The sequence below is a fragment of the Arachis ipaensis genome, chromosome B2 (genome assembly GCF_059453495.1).
Source record: "Arachis ipaensis isolate K30076 ecotype BB chromosome B2, ASM5945349v1, whole genome shotgun sequence".
Classification (NCBI taxonomy): domain Eukaryota; kingdom Viridiplantae; phylum Streptophyta; class Magnoliopsida; order Fabales; family Fabaceae; genus Arachis; species Arachis ipaensis.
The window spans coordinates 59,049,109-59,058,757 of record NC_142437.1 but is presented as its reverse complement, the minus strand read 5'-3'; the positions used below and the strand labels follow the sequence as shown (position 1 = coordinate 59,058,757).

The 9,649-nt window shown below is 40.2% G+C and overlaps 1 non-coding gene across 1 annotated transcript; it reads left to right on the top strand.

Moving 5' to 3' along the window:
* The first annotated feature begins 9,330 nt into the window (after positions 1–9,330).
* LOC148574026 (small nucleolar RNA R71) lies at positions 9,331–9,438 on the top strand. The gene has a single exon (XR_015906654.1). It is a non-coding gene; the product is annotated as a small nucleolar RNA R71 (small nucleolar RNA).
* Positions 9,439–9,649: the final 211 nt, after the last annotated feature.

Sequence of the window (9,649 nt, the reverse complement as noted above, 5' to 3'; positions counted from 1 at the left end):
GAAAAACATGAAAATGATGCAATGCATGAGATTTTTAGATCAAAACAATGAATGCATGCAAGAATGCTATGAATGTCAAGATGAACACCAAGAACACTATGAAGATCATGATGAACATCAAGAACACGTTTTTGAAAAATTGTTAATGCAAAGAAAACATGCAAGACACCAAACTTAGAATTCTTTAATGCTTAGACATAAAGAGTTCTGGAATGCATATGAAAAACATCATACAACACAAAACAAGAAAACATCAAGATCAAACAAGAAGACTTACCAAGAACAACTTGAAGATCATGAAGAACACTATGAATGCATGAATTTTCGAAAAATTCAAGATGAGTATGCAATTGACACCAAACTTATAAAATGACACATGACTTAAACAAGAAACACAAAAATATTTCTTTGATTTTTATGATTTTCTAAATTTTTTTGGACTTTTTTTCGAAAATTGATTTGAAAAAGAAAAATAAGGATTTCAAAATCTTTAATATGAATTCTAGGAATCTTGTACTCTTTAGTCTAAAGCTCCAATCTGAGGGTTAGACATGGCTTAATAGCCAGTCAAGCTTTAGAATGGATTTACATCCATTGAGGTGATTAGTTGAAGACCAATCCCAAAGGAGTTTGGGTATGGCTTTTCAGCCAGATAGGATTCAACATGTTACCATGAAACTCTAGAATTCATTCTTGAAAGTTTTGAAGCCATAGAATAATTTATTTTTGAAAACATTATTTTTATTATTATTATTTTTTTTTCGAAAACAAAAGAAAAATTTTTGAAAGATTTTTGAAAAATTTTTGAAAACAAAACAAAAAGAAAATTACCTAATCTGAGCAACAAGATGAACCGTTAGTTGTCCAAACTCGAACAATCCCCGACAACGGTGCCAAAAACTTGGTATGCGAAATTGTTACTCAGGTTGTGAATTGTTGTTCGAAATTGATTCCCTGGCAATGGCACCAAAAACGGATGCACAGAACCAAGGTCTAAACATATCTTCACAACTTCGCATAACTAACCAGCAAGTGCACTGGGTCGTCCAAGTAATAAACCTTATGTGAGTAAGGGTCGATCCCACGGAGATTGTTGGTATGAAGCAAGCTATGGTCACCTTGTAAATCTCAATCAGGTAGATATAAAATAGTAATGGGGTTTTCAAAAATAAGTAATAAAAGAAGGATAGAAATACTTATGTAAATCATTGGTGAAAGTTTCAGATAAGCGCATAGAGATGCTTTCGTTCCTCTGAACCTCTGCTTTTCTGCTGTCTTCATCCAATCAGCCTTACTCCTTTCTATGGCTGGCTTTATGTAAGGATGTCACCGGTGCCAATGGCTACTTTCAATCCTCTCGGGAAAATGGTCCAAATGCTCTGTCACAGCACGGCTAATCGTCTGGAGGCATCACCATTGTCGTTGGTTGCATCCTATTCCTCTCTGTGAAAATGGTCCGATGCGCTGTCACTGCATGGCTAATCATCTTGGAGGTTCTCGATCATACTGGAATAGGATTTACTATCCTTTTGCATCTATCACTACGCCCAGCACTCGCGAGTTTGGAGTTCGTCACAGTCATTCAATCCCGGAGTCCTACTCGGAATACCACGGATAAGGTTTAGACTTTCCGGGCTCTCATGAATGCCGCCATCAATCTAGCTTTTACCACGAAGATTCTGATTAAGAGATCTAAGAGATACTCCTTCAATCTAAAGTAGAACGGAAGTGGTTGTCAGGCACGCGTTCATAGGGAATGATGATGATTGTCACGTTCATCACATTCAGGTTGAAGTACGAATGAATATCTTAGAAGCGGAACAAGTTGAATTGAATAGAAAAATAGTAGTACTTTGTATTAATCTTTGAGGAACAGCAGAGCTCCACACCTTAATCTATGGAGTGTAGAAACTCTACCGTTTGAAAATACATAAGTGAAAGGTCCAGGCATGGCCGAATGGCCAGCCCCTCTGATCTAAGAACCAGGCGTCCAAAGATGATCCAAAGATATCTAATACAATAGTAAAAGGTCCTATTTATAATAAACTAGCTACTAGGGTTTACAGAAGTAAGTAATTGATGCATAAATCCACTTCCGGGGCCCACTTGGTGTGTGCTTGGGCTGAGCTTGAATGTTAAACGTGCAGAGGCTCTTTCTGGAGTTGAACGCCAGGTTGTAACGTATTTCTGGCGTTCAACTCTGGTTTGTGACTTGTTTCTGGCATTTAACTCCAGATAGTAGCGTAGAACTGGCGTTCAACGCCCTTTTATGTCGTCTAAACTCGGCCAAAGTATGGACTATTATACATTTCTGGAAAGCCCTGAATGTCTACTTTCCAACGGAATTGGAAGCGCGCCATTTTGAGTTCTGTAGCTCCAGAAAATCTACTTTGAGTGCAAGGAGGTCAGAATCCAACAGCATCAGCAGTCCTTCTTCAACCTCTGAATCTGATTTTTGCTCAAGTCCCTCAATTTCAGCCAGAAAATACCTGAAATCACAGAAAAACACACAAACTCATAGTAAAGTCCAGAAATGTGAATTTAACATAAAAACTAATGAAAACATCCCTAAAAGTAACTAGAACCTACTAAAAACATACTAAAAACAATGCCAAAAAGCGTATAAATTATCCGCTCATCACCTACCTTCAAAATTCAAAATCAATTTCCCACCCAAAACCCACCCTTATGGCCGAACCTTACCCCCCTCCCTTCCCTATATAAAGCCCTCCATTCTTCTTCATTTTCACACAACACAACCCTCTCCTCCATATTTTCTTCTTCTTCTTCATCTATTCTTTTTTCTCTTGCTCGAGAGCGAGCAATATTCTAAGTTTGGTGTGGAAAAAGCATAAGCTTTTTGTTTTTCCATTACCATTGATGGCACCCAAGACCGGAGAATCCTCTAGAAAAGGGAAAGGGAAGACAAAAGCTTCCACCTCCGAGTCATGGGAGATGGAAAGATTCATCTCCAAAGCTCATCAAAACCACTTCTATGATGTTGTGGTCAAGAAGAAGGTGATCCTCGAGGTCCCTTTCAAGCTCAAGAAGAATGAGTATCCGGAGATCCGACATGAAATCCAAAGAAGAGGTTGGGAAGTTCTAACAAACCCCATCCAACAAGTCGGCATCCTAATGGTTCAAGAGTTCTATGCCAATGCATGGATCACTAGGAACCATGATCAAAGTAAGAACCCAAACCCAAAGAATTATATTACAATGGTTCGGGGGAAATACTTAGATTTTAGTCCGGAAAATGTGAGGTTGGCGTTTAACTTGCCTATGATGCAAGGAGATGCACGCCCCTACACTAGAAGGGTCAACTTTAATCAAAGGTTGGACCAAGTCCTCATGGACATATGTGTGGAAGGAGCTCAATGGAAGATTGACTCCATAGGCAAGCCGGTTCAATTAAGAAGACTGGACCTCAAGCCTGTGGCTAGAGGATGGTTGGAGTTCATCCAACGCTCCATCATCCCCACTAGCAACCGATCTGAAGTTACTATGGATCGGGCCATCATGATTCATAGTATCATGATTGGAGAGGAAGTAGAAGTTCATGAAGTCATCTCCCTTGAATTCTACAAAATAGCCGAAAAGCCCTCTCCTGGGGCAAGGCTAGCTTTTCCTCATCTTATTTGCCATCTATGTTACTCAGCTGGAGCTTTCATAGAAGGAGACATTCCCATTGAGGAAGAGAAGCCCATCACTAAGAAAAGGATGGAGCAAGCAACAGAGCCCATTCATGGATCTCAAGAGACGCATGAAGCTTATCACCATGAGATCCCGGAGATGCCTCAAATGCATTTTCCTCCACAAAACTATTGGGAGCAAATCAACACCTCCCTAGGAGAATTAAGTTCCAACATGGGACAACTAAGGGTGGAACATCAAGAGCACTCCATCATCCTTCATGAAATAAGAGAAGATCAAAAAGCAATGAGGGAGGAGCAACAAAGACAAGGAAGAGACATAGAAGAGCTCAAGGACATCATTGGTTCGTCAAGAAGGAAATGCCACCATCACTAAGGTGGACTCATTCCTTGTTCTTACATTCTCTGTTTTTCGTTTTCTCTATGTTAAGTGCTTATCCATGTTTGTGTCTTCATTACATGATCATTAGTATTTAGTAACTTTATCTTAAAGTTATGAATGTCCTATGAATCCATCACCTCTCTTAAATGAAAACTGTTTTAATTCAAAAGAACAAGATGTACATGAGTTTCGAATTTATCCTTGAACTTAGTTTAATTATATTGATGTGGTGACAATACTTTTTGTTTTCTGAATGAATGCTTGAACAGTGCATATGTCTTTTGAAGTTGTTGTTTAAGAATGTTAAATATGTTGGCTCTTGAAAGAATGATGATAAGGAGACATGTTATTTGATAATCTGAAAAATCGTAAAAATGACTCTTGAAGCAAGAAAAAGCAACAAAGAACAAAGCTTGCAGAAAAAAAATATAGGCAAAAAAAAATAAAAAGAAAAAGCAAGCAGAAAAAGCCAATAACCCTTAAAACCAAAAGGCAAGGGTAAATAAAAAGGATCCTAAGGCTTTGAGCATCAGTGGATAGGAGGGCCTAAAGGAAAAAAATCCTGGCCTAAGCAGCTAAACCAAGCTGTCCCTAACCATGTGCTTGTGGCGTGAAGGTGTCAAGTGAAAACTTGAGACTGAGCGGTTAAAGTCAAGGTCCAAAGCAAAATACGAGTGTGCTTAAGAACCCTGGACACCTCTAATTAGGGACTTTAGCAAAGCTGAGTCACAATCTGAAAAGGTTCACCCAATTATGTGTCTGTGGCATTTATGTATCCGGTGGTAATACTGGAAAACAAAGTGCTTAGGGCCACGGCCAAGACTCATAAAATAGCTGTGTTCAAGAATCATCATACTGAACTAGGAGAATCAATAACATTATCTGAACTCTGAGTTCCTATAGATGCCAATCATTCTGAACTTCAATGGATAAAGTGAGATGCCAAAACTATTCAAGAGGCAAAAAGCTACAAGTCTCGCTCATTTAATTGGAGCTATGTTTCATTGATAGTTTGGAATTTATAGTATATTCTCTTCTTTTTATCCTATTTGATTTTCGGTTGCTTGGGGACAAGCAACAATTTAAGTTTGGTGTTGTGATGAGCGGATAATTTATACGCTTTTTGGCATTGTTTTTAGTATGTTTTTAGTAGAATCTAGTTACTTATAGGGATGTTTTTATTAGTTTTTATGTTAAATTCACATTTCTAGACTTTACTATGAGTTTGTGTGTTTTTCTGTGATTTCAGGTATTTTCTGGCTGAAATTGAGGGACTTGAGTAAAAATCAGATTCAGAGGTTGAAGAAGGACTGCTGATGCTGTTGGATTCTGACCTCCTTGCACTCAAAGTGGATTTTCTGGAGTTACAGAACTCAAAATGGTGCGCTTCCAATTGCGTTGGAAAGTAGACATCCAGGGCTTTCCAGAAATATATAATAGTCCATACTTTGGCCGAGTTTAGATGACGTAAAAGGGCATTGAACGCTAGTTCTATGCTGCTGTCTGGAGTTAAACGCCAGAAACACGTCACAAGCCAGAGTTGAACGCCAGAAATACGTTACAAACTGGCGTTCAACTCCAAGATTGACCTCTACACGTGTAACATTCAAGCTCAGCCCAAGCACACACCAAGTGGGCCCCGGAAGTGGATTTATGCATCAATTACATACTTTTGTAAACCCTAGTAACTAGTTTAGTATAAATAGGACTTTTTACTATTGTATTAGAGGATCTTTGATCAGTTTTATGCTATCTTAGACTTTCATGGGGGCTGGCCATTCGGCCATGCCTGAACCATTATCACTTATGTATTTTCATATGGTAGAGTTTCTGCACTCCATAGATTAAGGTGTGGAGCTCTGCTGTTCCTCAAAGATTAATGCAAAGTACTACTGTTTTTCTATTCAATTCAACTTATTCCGCTTCTAAGATACTCTTTCGCACTTCAACCTGAATGTGATGAACGTGACAATCATCATCATTCCCTATGAATGCGTGCCTGACAACCACTTCCGTTCTACCTTAGATTGAATGAGTATCTCTTGGATCTCTTAACCAGAATCTTCGTGGTATAAGCTAGATTGATGGCGGCATTCATGAGAGTCCGGAAAGTCTAAACCTTGTCTGTGGTATTCCGAGTAGGACTCTGGGATTGAATGACTGTGACAAACTTCAAACTCACGAGTGCTGGGCGTAGTGACAGACGCAAAAGGAGGGTGAATCCTATTCCAGTATGATCGAGAACCTCAGATGATTAGCCGTGCTGTGACAGAGCATTTGGACCATTTTCACAAGAGGATGGGATGCAGCCATTGACAAGGGTGATGCCTCCAGACGATTAGCCATGCAGTGACAGCGCATTAGACCATTTTTCAGAGAGGATAAAAAGTAGCCATTGACAACGGTGATGTCCTTACATAAAGCCAGCCATGGAAAGGAGTAAGATTGATTGGATGAAGACAGTAGGAAAGCAGAGGTTCAGAGGAACGAATGCATCTCTATACGCTTATCTAAAATTCTAACCAATGAATTACATAAGTATTTCTATCCTAATTTTATGTTTACTTATTATTTAATTTCGAAAACTCCATAACCTTTTGATATCTGCCTGACTGAGATTTACAAGGTGACCATAGCTTGCTTCATACCAACAATCTCCGTGGGATCGATCCTTACTCACGTAAGGTTTATTACTTGGATGACCCAGTGCACTTGCTGGTTAGTTGTATCGAAGTTGTGAATGAAAAATGATTTATTAAGACGTGCGTACAGAGTTTCTGGCGCCGTTGCCTGAGATCACAATTTTGTGCACCAGAGAAGAAGATGTATTCGGCCAAGGAGAAGAAGAGAGGGTTGTGTTGTGTGAAAATGAAGAAGGAGTGAGGGGTTTATACAGGGGTGAGGGGGGTGTAGGGTTCGGCCATTAGGGTTGGGTTCGGGAGGGAAATTAGTTTGAATTTTGAAGGTAGGTGGGCTTTATGGGGAAGAGAAGATGGATGTGAGTGGTAAAGAGGTGATGGAAAAGAGTGATTGAGGTGATTGGTGAAGGGTATTTGGGGAAGAGAGTTATGAAAAGGTGTGAAGAGGAGAGAAGAAGATGTGGGGATCCTGTGGGGTCCACAGATCCTGAGGGGATCCTGTGGGATCCACAGATCAAGTGGGGTCAAGGACTTAACATCCCTGCTCCAATTAGGCGTGTAAAATGCCCTTGATGTGCAATCCTGGCGTTTAACGCCAGATTGCTGCTTGTTTCTGGCGTTAAACGCCCAAATGTAGCCTGTTTCTGGCGTTTAACGCTAGGCAGATGCTTGTTTCTGGCGTTAAACGCCAGCTTGGTGCCTATTTCTGGCGTTAAACGCTAGACAGATGCTTGTTTTTGGCGTTTAAACGCCAGACTGCTCTCCTCCAGTGTGTGCTATTTTCAATGCTATTTTTCATTCTATTTTTGATTTTTCAGTAGTTTTTGTGACTTCACATGATCGTCAACCTAATAAAACACGAAATAACAAAAAGAAAATAAAATATATATGATTAAATAACATTGGGTTGCCTCCCAACAAGCGCTTCTTTAATGTCAATAGCTTGACAGTAAGCTCTCATGGAGCCTCACAGATGTTCAGAGCATTGTTGGGACCTCCCAACACCAAACTTAGAGTTTGAATGTGGGGGTTCAACACCAAACTTAGAGTTTGGTTGTGGCCTCCCAACACCAAACTTAGAGTTTGACTGTGGGGGCTTTGGTTGACTCTGCGGTGAGAGAAGCTTTTCATGCTTCCTTTCCATGGTTACAGAAGGAGATCCTTGAGTCTTAAACACAAGGTTGTCCTCATTCAGTTGAAGGACCAATTCTCCTCTGTCCATATCAATCACAGCTCTTACTGTGGCTAGGAAGGGTCTTCCAAGGATGATAGATTCATCCTCTTCCTTTCCAGTGTCTAGAATTATGAAATCAGCAGGGATGTAAAGGCCTTCAACCTTTACTAGCACATCCTCTACTTGTCCATAAGCCTGTTTTCTTGAGTTATCTGCCATCTCTAATGAGATTCTGGCAGCTTGCACCTCAAAGATCCCAAGTTTCTCCATTACAGAGAGTGGCATTAAGTTTATTCATGACCCCAGGTCACACAGAGCCTTCTCAAAGGTCATGGTGCCTATAGTACAGGGTATTATGAATTTGCCAGGATCCTGTTTCTTATGAGGCAATTTCTGCCTATCCAATGCATTTAGTTCATTGGTGAGCAAGGGAGGTTCATCTTCCCAAGTCTTATTACCAAATAATTTGGCATTCAGCTTCATGATTGCATCAAGGTATTTAGCAACTTGCTCTTCAGTAATGTCTTCATCCTCTACAGAGGAAGAATACTCATCAGAGCTCATGAAGGGCAGAAGGAGGTTCAATGGAATCTCTATGGTCTCTAGATGAGCCTTAGATTCCTTTGGTTCCTCAAAGGGATACTCCTTATTGGTCACTGAACATCCTAGGAAGTCTTCCTCACTAGGATTCACGTCCTCCTCTTCCTCTTTGGGTTCGGCCATGATGGTTAAATCAATGGCCTTGCACTCTCTCTTTGGATTTTCTTCTGTATTACTTGGGAGAGTACTTGGAGGAATTTCAGTGACTCTTTTACTCAGCTGGCCCACTTGTGCCTCCAAATTTCTAATGGAGGACCTTGTTTCATTCATGAAACTTACAGTGGCCTTAGATAGATCAGAGACTATATTTGCTAAGCTAGATGGATTCTGCTCAGAATTCTCTGTCTGTTGCTGAGTGGATGGAAAAGGCTTGCTGTTTCTAAACCTGTTTCTTCCACCATTATTAAAGCCTTGTTGAGGCTTTTGTTGATCCTTCCATGAGAAATTTGGATGATTTCTCCATGAGGGATTATAGGTGTTTCCATAGGGTTCACCCAAGTAATTCACCTCTGCTATTGCAGGGTTCTCAGGATCATAAGCTTCTTCTTCAGAAGATGCCTCTTTAGTACTGTTGGATGATTCCTTCAATCCATTCAGACTCTGAGAGATCATATTGACTTGCTGAGTCAATATTTTATTCTGAGCCAATATGGCATTCAGAGTATCAATTTCAAAAACTCTTTTCCTCTGAGGCTTCCCATTACTCACAGGATTCCTTTCAGAAGTGTACATGAACTGGTTATTTGCAACCATGTCAATGAGTTCTTGAGCTTCTGCAGGCGTTTTTTTTAGGTGAATGGATCCACCTGCAGAATGGTCCAATGACATCTTTGATAATTTAGACAGACCATCATAGAATATATCCAGGATGGTCCATTCTGAAAGCATGTCAGAAGGACACTTTTTGGTCAGTTCCTTGTATCTCTCCCAAGCTTCATAGAGGGATTCACCTTCCTTTTGTCTGAAGGTTTGAACATCCACTCTAAGCTTACTAAGCTTTTGAGGAGGAAAGAACTTGGCTAAGAGAGTCGTGACCAGCTTATCCCAAGAGTTCAGGCTGTAGACCTCGGGATCAACCCCATTGGTCTTAACAGTATCACAGATTTGCAAGAATTCAGTTAAGAACTGAAAAGGATCTTCTGATGGAAGTCCATAAAACTTGCAGTTCTGTTGCATCAGAGAAACTAATTGAGGTTTCAGC